This window comes from Chiloscyllium plagiosum, chromosome 6, assembly GCF_004010195.1.
Source record: "Chiloscyllium plagiosum isolate BGI_BamShark_2017 chromosome 6, ASM401019v2, whole genome shotgun sequence".
NCBI classification, from domain to species: Eukaryota; Metazoa; Chordata; class Chondrichthyes; order Orectolobiformes; family Hemiscylliidae; genus Chiloscyllium; species Chiloscyllium plagiosum.
The window spans coordinates 13746564-13758499 of NC_057715.1; the positions used below are offsets into that span (position 1 = coordinate 13746564).

At 44.4% G+C, this 11936-nt stretch overlaps 1 protein-coding gene across 1 annotated transcript in view; it reads right to left on the bottom strand.

Annotated features, from left to right (window-relative positions):
* Positions 1–10421, bottom strand: part of LOC122550471 (collagen alpha-2(IV) chain-like) — a 122018-nt gene extending 111597 nt beyond the window's left edge. Inside the window, exons 1-2 of the mRNA XM_043691237.1 lie at positions 10417–10421; positions 7847–7849 (exon numbers count right to left, since the gene is read on the bottom strand). The gene's annotated coding sequence lies outside the window, so the exon portion shown is untranslated. The remainder of the gene's footprint in view (positions 1–7846; positions 7850–10416) is intronic.
* Positions 10422–11936: the final 1515 nt, after the last annotated feature.

Genomic DNA, 11936 nt, shown 5'->3' on the forward strand with positions numbered 1-11936 from the left:
ATACAGTGTGACCCTAGGTACAGGGAGACTCCAATACAGTGTGAATCTAGGTACAGGGAGACTCAGATACATGTGACTCTAGGTACAGGGAGACTCGGATACAGTGTGACTTGGGTACAGGGAGACTCCGGATACAGTGTGACTCTAGGTACAGGGAGACTCCAATTCAGTGTGACCCTAGGTACAGGGAGACTCCAATGCAGTGTGACCCTAGGTACAGGGAGACTCGGATACAGTGTGACCCAAGGTACAGGGAGACTCCAGTACAGTGTGACTCTAGGTACAGGGAGACTATAGATACAGTGTGATCCTATGTACAGGAGATTCCAGATACAGTGTGTCCCTAGGTACAGGGGGACTCTGGATACAGTGTGACCATAGGTACAGGGAGACTCCGGATACAGTGTGAATCTAGGTACAGGGAGACTCAGATACAATGTGACCCTAGGTACAGGGAGACTCCAATACAGTGTGAATCTAGGTACAGGGAGACTCAGATACATATGACTCTAGGTACAGGGAGACTCCAATACAGTGTGAATCTAGGTACAGGAAGACTCTGGATACAGTCTTACTCTAGTTACAGGGAGACTCCAATATAGTGTAACCCAAGGTACAGGGAGACTCGGATACTGTGTGACTCTAGGTACTGGGAGACTCAGATACAGTGTGACTCTAGATACAGGGTGACTCCGGATACAGTGTGACCCTCGGTAGTGGGAGACTATGGATACAGTGTGACTCTAGGTACAGGGAGACTCCAGGTACAGTGTGACCCTAGGTACAGGCAGACTACAGATACAGTGGGACTCTAGGTACAGAGATACTTCAGATACAGTGTGACCCTAGGTACAAGGAGGCTCTAGATACATTGTGACTTGTGGTACAGGGAGACTCCGATGGTTGGGGTTACTGGGTAATGGTGTGTCAGCCTTCAGGTGGTGTCATTTGGGGCAGGTCAATGCTTGTTCAGATGCTGAGCTTAATAGTCACAGAGATGTGCAGGTTGGGTGGATTGGATATGCTACATGCACAGTTTCAGAAGGGGGTAGCTACTGGGTGTGATGTTCTTTGGAGGTTTGGTGCAGAATAGATTGGCCCAATTTCCTCTATCCACACTGCAGGGATTCTATGATTCTTTGACTTTGTATAGCATGGACAGGTAAATGGCAGTTCTTCCCAAACATTTTGCAGTACATTTCTCACCTTGAAAACTGCTGCTTTCAGTAACTGTATCCAATAGTGCCAGACACAGGGAAATTATCCTAAGAAATTTTAGCTTTTCAGCAATTCCTATGGAGTCAGGTACATTGGGATGTCTGCTTGGTCCCTGCATGAATCTGCAGTCAACCCTGCAGTAACTGGTTTCCGTGCTATCGGAAGGATGTTGCAAAACCTGAAAGGGTTCAGAAAAGATTTACAAGGATGTTGCCAAGGTTGGAGGGTTTGAGCTATAGGGACTCAGAGGGTGGTACGTGTGTGGAATGAGCTGCCAAAGAAAGTGGTGGAGGCTGGTACAATTGCAACATTTAAAAGGCATCTGGATTGGTATATGAATAGGAAGGGTTTAGAGGGCTATGGGTCAAGTGCTGGCAAATGGCTAGATTAGGTTGGGATATCTGGTCAGCATGGACAAGTTAGACCGAATGGTCTGTTCCTGTGCTGTACATCTCTACGATTCTATTAACAACAATCACTATCAGGCCAGTGGAATTTCAGGACCATTATCTTATTACGTGGCAAGGTTTCAGATTTGTCTGATTAGAGTTTCTAGACTGAGGGCTGTTTTGTGCAACAGAATTGAGAATTCTTTTGCAAAACATAAAATGTTTACAGAACCTTAAGCGAGATGATGCATTTCTTCATTTGATACTTTTGGAAACCTGGCTGCAATTCATAGTAATTCCACAAGATGGCGGTGGCATCCAGTATGATTAAAATGAGCCAAGTATAGGATCTGAGATTTTCCCAGCACAGGGAATACTACAGAGCGATCGGCACGTTCCTTTTACATTCTCTTGCTCTTCTGTTACTAGTGCTACGGAAGCCCCTTAGTTCCACCTCCACATTACACATTCTGAATGGCAACAGCTACAGTTCAGTAACATTTTAACTATGGTCAGAAGTCACACAACATCAGGTTATAGTCCGACAGGTTTATTGGAAATCAGAAGCTTTCAGCGCGCTGCTCCTTGGTCAAGTGAAATGAAGGGAAGTGCACAGGCATAGAGTTGATAGGCAAAGAGATAATGGCAAGCTCTGCAGAAACCTGATGCCTGTGATGATATGTATGATCTTCCTGCCATTATCTCTTTGCCTATAAACTCTGTGATCATGATTTGGAGATGCCGGTGTTGGACTGGGGTGTACAAAGTTAAAAATCACACAACACCTGGTTATAGTCCAACAGGTTTAATTGGAAGCACACTAGCTTTCGGAGAGACGCTCCTTCACTATCACCTGATGAAGGAATGTCGCTCCGAAAGCTAGTGTGCTTCCAATTAAACCTGTTGGACTATAACCTGGTGTTGTGTGACTTTAAACTCTGTGATCTGGAGGAGCCTGGGGTGGACCAAGTCAGAAGTCACAACACCAAGTTACAGTCCAACAGGTTTATTTGGAAGCACTGGCTTTCAGAGCGCTGCTCCTTCATCAGGTAGCTGTGGGACAGGATCATAAAATTCTGTGTCTTATGATCTTATCCCACAGCTGCCTGATGAAGGACCAATGCTCCGAAAGCTAGTGCTTCCCAATAAACCTGTCAGACTGTAACCTGGTGTCGTGTGACTTCTGACTTTGTCCATCCCAGTCCAACACCGGCACCTTCACATCATTTTACCACAGAGTCAGTAGGTCTTGGAGTTCAAGTCCTAGGCTGACATTCGAGTGCACTACTGGGGTAGTGCTGCATTGCCTGGGGAAGGGTACTCAAGGGAGTGCATCACTGTTGGAGGTCAGTACTAGGGAATTCATGGAGAGATAACAGAATCACCCAACCTTTGAGGTGCATAAAGAGGCCATTCAGCCCATTGAGTCTGCACCAGCTCTATTATCTAATCTGCTTCTAATACCTAGCACCAATCTCCTGCCTTTTCCACATATTCCTGTATACCACTTCTATCCAAATAACCATCTATTGAATGTCTCAATTGAACCACATTTCCAGGTCCTGTATTCCACACTCTCATTACTCTCTGTGTGAAACTGTTTCTTTCTCACATGATCCTTGCTGCATTCGCACATCACTTTAACTCACTTGTTGATACTTTTACAGTTGGAAACATATTCTCCTGAGTTACTCTGTCCAGCCTGCTCATGGTTTTCAAAATCTCTATCAAGTCTCCCCTCAGCTTTCTTCTCTCGAAGGAGGAACCCCCCAAATTCTTAAATTGATCTTCATAACTGAAGTGTCTCATCTCAGGAAATCATTCTTGGAAATCATGTCCATAGAGTCATAGAGATGTACAGCACAGAAACAGACCCTTCGGTCCAACTTATCCATGCCAACCAGATATCTCAACCCAATTTAGCCCCATTTGCCAGCAGCCGACCCATATCCCTCCAAACCCTTCCTGATGCCTTTTAAATGCTGTAATTGTACCAGCCTCCACCACTTCCTCTGGCAGCTCATTCCATATACGCACCGCCCTCTGTGTGAAAAAGTTGCCACTTAGGTCCCTTATTTATATCTTTCCTATCTCATCTTAAATCTATGCCCTCTAGTTCTGGACTCCCCCATCACAGGGAAAAGACTTTGTCCATTTATCCTATCCATGCCCCTCATGATTTTGTACACCTCTATGAGCCTCCAAAGTATTCACAGCTTTCCAATAACGTAGCATCCACATTAAACGTAATACTCTAGCTGAGGGCTAAGAAGTATCAGGTGCAAGTACAAGATTAACTCCCTGCTCTTGTATGCCCTAATTAATAAAGCTGAGGACACTGTCTGCTCTTTTTACTGCTCTCTCCACCTGTAATACTACCTTCAATGATGTTTGCACATACGCAGCCAGGTCCCTCCCCTCCTGAACCCTCTTCAATAATGTCTCCCCTGTTTTATATTGTTTTTCAATTTCCTTCCGACCAAACTGCATTGCATCCCACTTCTCTGCATTGAACTTCATCTGCTACCTCCCCATCCACTCCACCAACTTCAATGACCTTTTGGAGTCACTGTCCTTCTCACAGTTTACAATTCGTCCAAGTTTATTCATAGAATCATAGAGTCCCCACAGTGTGGAAACAGGCACTTTGGCCCACCAACTCTACACCGACCCTCCGAAGAGTAACCCACCCAGACCCAATCCCCTATTACTCTACATTTCCCCTGACTAATGGGCGGCATGGTAGCACAGTGGTTAGCACTGCTACCTCACAGCGCCAGAGACCCGGGTTCCATTCCCACCTCAGGCAACTGACTGTGTGGAGTTTGCACATTCTCCCCGTGTCTGCGTGGGTTTGCTCCCACAGTCCAAAGATGTGCAGGTTAGGTACTTGGCCATGCTAAATTGCCCATAGTGTTCGGTGAAGGGTAAATGTACGGGAATGGGTGTGGGTGGGTTGCGCTTCAGCGGGTCGGTGTGGACTTGTTGGACCGAATTGTTTGCTTCCACACTGTAATCTAATCTAATGCACCTAACCCACACATCCCTGGACACTATAGGCAATTTAATACAGCCAAATCACCTAACCTGCACATCTTTGGACTGTGAGGGGAAACTGAAGGAAACCCACGCAGACACAGGGTGAATGTGCAAACTCCACACAGGCAGTTGTCACAGGCTGGATTTGAACCTGGGTCCCTGGTGCTGTGAGGCAGCAGTGCTAACCACTGTGTCATTTAGCGTCATCCACAAACCTGAAAATGGTCCTCTTTACATTAGCTGCTAGTCTCTTCCCAAAGCTTCTCTTTGCTTCACTTGTTTGCTTTTTTAACCTCTCTCCAAAATCTTTGGCATTCCTATTGATTCTCAGTTATATCTTCTGCCATTAGTCAAAACGAATGACTTCTTTTTCATGACTGATATTTGTTTCGAGGAGAAAAGTTGAGTCTATAATTTGAAAGAGAGGGAGATTGCAACTGAGTAAGAATTCTCTCCGCGATCACTGCCTGTTGTTCTCATTGAGCGAGCAGGCAGGTGATTTACCAGGCCGCAGGACATGACGTCTGTTTACCAGAATGGCTCGTAACACTGAGCTAGGACAAGGTTTGAAATCTCCAAAACCAACACATAGAAAAATCTGTCCTTTAAATGTTCACTGTCTAAGTCTACCCTGGATAATTATTTTTCCAACCTTCTGCATTTGAAAGTCTGTTTTTCCCAGATGATGTGGTGAACGAAGAACAGGAAGGAGAATTTATGCTGATTCAGGCCAAGGCTATGAGTTCTGAAAGATTAAAAGTTTTCTGGATGTTTTATATGGAGAGAGGATGTTAAGGAAATCAGCTCAGAATGCAGCATTTCCTACAGCTCCTGGTCAATGAACACTACCATTAGCAGAGAGATTAGCCTACACAGAATTGTGACAGGTACACAGCACAGAAACAGCCAACCAATCCATTTATACTTCACCCAATCTCTCATCTTTCTTCGTCGAAGCTTATCATCTATCCCCTTCTTCCTTATACATTCATCTAGTTTCTCCTTAAATTCTGGGTGAAGTCTTTTTTTCTGAATTCCTGGATTTTTTGGTGTTTTTTGTTTTATGTTGGTTGTCTGTATGCCCGCTATTCCCACAACAGGAGACATCCTTTCGCTACCCAGTCTATCAAAACCTTGCATAATTTTAAGGACCTCTATCAGTTCTCCCCTCAACCTACTTTATTCGAGTGAGAGTCAGTTTGTGGATCATTTCCAGATACGTAAACCCATGATATCATCTGGTTACATCTCCTGTTCAGTGCCTATATACCCTATTATTTAATAATATAGACCAGAATGACATGCACTACTCCAAGTATAGTCTAAACAAGGCTTGATACATTGAAATAACTACCCTGACCTGGGGTATTATTGGCCATGAGTAGTTTCAGGAGAAAGTGAGAACTGCAGATGCTAGAGATCAGAATCGAGATTGTAGCGCTGGAAAAGCACAGCAGGTCAGGCAGCATCTGAGAAGCAGGAGAATTGCCGTTTCGATCATTAGCCCTCATTCGTGATTCTCCTGCTCCTCGGATGTTGCCTGACCTGCTGTGCTTTTCCAGCACCACACTCTTGACCTGAGTAGTTTCAGTGGAATACTGGGGACATCTTGTTACTCAGGAGCCCGGGAAACTGGGCAGAGAACACGCATCAAGCAACGAGTAACAATCTGAAGAGAAACCCAGAATAAAACTCCAATCTGGGGCAGTGGCAGAGGGAACAGAGTTCTGGAACAAACCAATGTTCCCTGCGAGAGGATTTCACTGATGGGACTGTCTATGTATTTCATTCGGTAATATGAACCATCTGTGCCCGCTATTTCACAAAAAAAACTTGCAGCAGCAGTGAGCTGTAAAGTTAATTTCAGGAAAAACGATGTTAATGCCAGGGATTACAGGAGGTGTTTCTTATGTGAGTATTGTAGCCAAGAGTGTGTTGCCATTACTTTGTGAAACAACAAGTCAAGTGTGTTGAAATCTCTGTAAGGAAACTACTGGTACAGATGTGAAATTGAAATTAGTGAATGAAATTCCAGGTAAGTTGCTTTCCTGTGGGATTTCTCTGGGCATATTGTGGGAATATGGATTCTAACAGCACACTGTAGAACTTCTACAAATAAACCTCACGTTCCCCGGAGAACTGGGAGAAACCCATCCTCTCTAAAAGTTACAAACCCACCACCTGGATGACTGCCAGTCCATGTTCCTTTTCCAGTTTGTTTCATTGCTTACAGCTGCAAACTAGAGGGAATGTGGAGTAAATAAAGCAGCAGGAATTGTGCAGAACATAGGGAGGGTTAATAAACATCACATCTACACTGCGGGAACTCTACAAAGTGCCCCTGGTGCCAAACTTGCCAACACACTTCAGCGTCCAAATCAAAACACAGTAAAGTAATGCCAAACAAAAACTCTTTTCTTACTTAATGGTCTCAAGTATGTTGCTTTGTACCTGATACTGTGAGGACTGACCCACTATCAGTGCAGGGGGAGAACAGAAGACAAAGAAAAACTGAGCAATGTTCAGACAACTTCACAACACCAAATCCCCGTCTCCCCAAGTTTTCATCTCCTCAAAACTCTCTCTCCCTCTTCAGTATGCCCCTCCCTTAAGTACCAACTCCTCACAACCTTCCCATCCTTGCTCCCTCTCCTGGAGAACCATCACCTCATCTCTTCTTTAACCTGGATCCCTTTGTCTCAGACCCCTGTCCACAAACACCCTGACTCCTCTTGGCTCCTCCATCTCCTTCTCTGCTCTGGGACCTCCCTCCATCTTCTTTAAAACAACACTCTCCACAAGCCCCAAATTCCTGAACCTAACCTTCACAAACCTCCTCTCTCTCTGGTATTTGCTCACACTGTTGTATACATCTCACTGTGTTATACGCTCTCACTCTGATTACACTGCATTGCAATCTTTGCTCTCGGTCTATCATAGCCCTTTGCTCTGGTGCACTTTGGTCTAGACACAAACAGTTGCTGTGCCCAACTGGCCAGTCTACTGATATCCTCCTGTGCTTTACCAGTATCTTCCTCCTGTTTACCAAGCCGCCCATTTTTAAGCCACCTGCACACTTCTTGAACATACCCCCTTCCTTTAATTCCAAATTATTCATGTATACCGCAAACAGCAAAGACCCCAACACTAAGCCCTGTTGAACCTTATGGGAAACAGACTTTCAGCCACAAAAACATTACCCTCTGCTTCCTGCCTCTCAGCCAGTTTTGAATCCAACATGCCTGGGATCCCACGGGCTTTTACCTCCTTGACCAGTCTGCCATGAGGCACCTTATTAAAAGCCTTGCTAAAGTGCATGTAGACCACATTGAATGCATTACCCTCGTCAACAAACCTCAATCAAATTTGCTGAACAAGATTTTCTCTCACATCTCATTAATAATTGGATTTTGCCACCAATTTGCGAGATTTTAATTGATTTTCTGCATTGCTCCAGATTGTGGTTAGGAAGCGGCCTCCACAGGAATTGGTTGCCAAGGTTCCAGCTCTTAGGAATACACCCCAAGGGCCTCAAAAGGAAAATTAATTCCCTTATTCCAACTTTTTTTTTGGCTAGCTCTGACACTTCAACAGCTGCCACTCCGTGAATTCGGTTCTGATTTTCGAATTCAAAATGTGCAGTGTTTCTAAACAAAATTTAGGAAAAAATATTCAACGCTTGAAACATCGAAAACCCTCCGTCTTCCACACGCAGTCATTGGTTGAGAAATGGCAATGGAATATTGTATCCATTCTCCTATTGTGGGGATAGTAACAGACTCAGTCACAGAAATCAGACATGTCCACACACTATAGTCCGGTGTCTAGTGGTCTGTTTTCTCAGGCTTCTCAGTTCTGACTGGTGCCTATTAATTCTGCCATAAAACAGCAAGTTTCTCCTTATAGTTTAATTTTCCAAAATTCCCTTGATGCCGGAAAGTTCCCATCATATTGAATATAACCGATTCAAGAAATGAGGGAGGCGGAAAGTGGGGAACTGCAGGCTTAAACTTTGTCCCTGGTAATATATTGGAATCGATTATAATAGGGCACAGATTACAGGAGGGCACCTAGAGAATTGTAATGTAATCTGGCAGAGCAGGCAGGACTTGTGACAGGGAAATCATGTTCAGCTAATTTAACAGAATTCTTTGAGGAGGTAACAAGCAAGGTGGATAAGGGGGAATGTGTGCAATATGGTGCACTTGGGATTTTTGTAAGGCATTTGATTAGTTACTTAACATGTTTGCAAATATAGAAGAGTGGGCAGCTCACAGGAAACAGAGAGACAGTATAAATAGGTCATTCCCAGATTGACAAAATGTGACAAATTATATGCTGAAAGGGTCCTTGCTGGCCCCTCCACGATTTGCAGCGATATTAACGAGTTGGGTGAAGGGACCAAATGCACGGTTGTTAAATTTGCTGATGATACAAAGATAGAGTCATAGAGATGTACAGCATAAAAACAGACCCTTTGGTCCAACTGATCCATGCAAACCAGATACCCTAAATTATTCTAGTCCCGTTTGCCAGCATTTGACCCATATCCCTCTAAACCCTTCCTATTTATGTACCCATCCACATGCCTTTTAAATGTTGTAATTGTATCAGCCTCCACCAGTTCTTCCGGCACCTCGTTCACTCTCTGTGTGAAAAAGTTGTGCCTCAAGTCCCTTTTATATTGTTCCCCTCTCACCATAAATCCATGCCCTGTAGTTATGGACTCGCCTACTCTGGGAAAAAGACCTTGTCTATTCACCCTATCCATGATCCTCATGATTTTATAAACCTCTATAAGGTCACCCCTCAGCTATAGCAAAAACATCCCCAGCCTGTTCAGCCTCTCCCTATAATACAAACCCCCCCCCCCAACCCTGGCAACATCCTTGTAAATCTTTTCTGAACCCAGTCAAAAAGCAAGTTAAACAAGGGGCCAAAAATTGGCAGATGGGCTATAATAAGAGAAAATGTGAACTTGTGCTCTTTGGCAGGAAGAACAGAAAAGCGGCATATCACTTCAATTGAGAGCGACTGCAAAACTCTGCAGTGTTGTGACACATTTGTTTCTTTATTCATTCACAGGATGTGTGTCTCACTGGCCAGGACATCATTTGCACCATGTTATAGGTGCTGCATTGAAAAAAGAAGCTGTTCTTCCTGTATAGCCATTGCAATCACTTGCGTCATAAATTCCCAGGTGGGAAATGGCCATTTGTTTAAGAAGCTAGGAAGCTGCTGCCTGAACTGCAAATTGTTCGGACAACAACAGGGTGAAATAAAAATTGAACAAGGAAAGAAAACATCTGTCTCCGGAAATTCATCTATTGTTAAAACGTCTGCAGATCTTTTAAACAGCTGGTAAAGAGAACTGCTCGCTTCCACACACACGGAACGGATTTGACAACAGTCAAACTCTCGGCAGAATTAGATTATTTCACTCTCTTGGAACTTGGACTGGGCTTTATACAGAAGCCCAGTGAATGCTGGTGTTAGTGGGGAGAGGTGAACGCTCATCTCCTAGCACCCTGCAACCATAACCAATAAGCAGAATTCTCCACTCCGTACTGGGGTAGGACTAATGATGAGGGAGGTGCTTACGTAGGGCAAGAATGGAAGCAAAAAACAAATTCACAATATCCAGAAATATTGGCCCAATTTTCACCTCGAGCTGAAGTTCAGAATCTCACCCTCACCCTAGTGACTACCTTATTTCCACTTACTTGCACCTCATTAATAGCCATATCACCCTTTCTCATATTGCATTTACAATTCTCCTCCCGTCCAGTGGGAAACAGATGGTGTAAAAACTCAACAGATGAAACAGAGGAGGTTTTTCGGCGCATATTCACGTCAGTCTCCACTGTGGCTCACTGAATGTTGGATTTCAGCATCTTCCAAGAGCTTTGTCTTTACCAGGTCCTGGCATGGTCATTGGCCAGGCAATCCTGGACCTATTATCTACACGAATTGGCATTAGCCAACCACTAACCACACATGAACACCAAGTTGGAATGTTGCCATGTTAGCTGAAAAGTTAGCTACACAAGAAATAGATTAAATGGCTGCAGTGGAGAGGACATCACTATTTCTCTTCTCAGAGAAAGTGTTAACATTTTTGAGTTTGAGGTCCTCCTAGGCAGTCATCGTGCCTCAATTGCTGAAATACTGTCATCTACTGGGTTTGAATTTACACTTCACCAGGAGGTCAGTAATGGGTGGACAATGCAGATTTCAAATGATAGCCTCAAGCAGTCGTAAACATTCCATTGCACCCACTGATTGCCACCTTGTCATGCAAACTCAACGGGTCTTACTGTAACAAAGGATATGAAAGCAGAACCTGAGTCCCCATTTGGCTCATTATTCCAAAGCAACGAATGGAGGACATCGTAGTTGCCATTTTCTCAAATTGAATTATAAATTTACAAAGAGGTGGACTGTGATCTGGAAGGGGAGAGGACATTTCATGCAGGCTTATTGGCAGAACTCCAGGGTCAGTACTTACGGAGTGCTGCACTGTGCGAGGGTCGGTACTGAGGGAGTGCTGCACTGTCAGAAGGTCAGTGCTGAGGGAGTGCTGCACTGTTAGAGGGTCAGTACTGAGGGAGTGCTGCACTGACAGGGGGTCAGTATTGAGGGAGCACTGCACCGTTGGATGGACTCAGTCTTTCAAAATGTCCCAGACATATTTCACAGGTTGCTTGCTACTGAGGAGTACAATATGCTACTTTAATTCAGTGCCTTGAGAAGGTTTGAGCATCTGTGTTGTACTTGGATGTGAGTGTTCTGTGAGAATGCAGCCATTAGCCGTCTCACTGCATGAGTTAGAAGGTTGTGGGTTCGGTTTCCATTGCAGGTGTGGAGCATGCATTGAATGTAAATACACCAGCGCAGGACAAAGGGAGTGCTGCAGTGTCAGAGGTGCAGCCTTTTGGATGAAAGTTTAAACCAAGGCCTCTTTAGTCTGTCCCTGCGGGGATTGAAGATTCCTTGGAATGTTTTGAAGAAAGTTAAGGCAGTTCTCACGGTGTCTGGGCCAAAATTCCTCCTTTAAGCACTGTCACCAAAAAACAGACAAACTAATGACTTCATCATATCAGCGCTGCGATGAGATTTTGCTGCCTGCTGTCCTCTCAGTGTTCTGCGACATTCGCTGCTTTTGGGATCTTGCTGTGCTGAAGCAAAACTATTTTTACCTTCAGAAGAACAAACTAACCCAAAATAAAACGTGTATCTGGAAATGTGTGGTGAACAGCTCTGTCCACTGCAGCTCTTCCACGTAAGGGT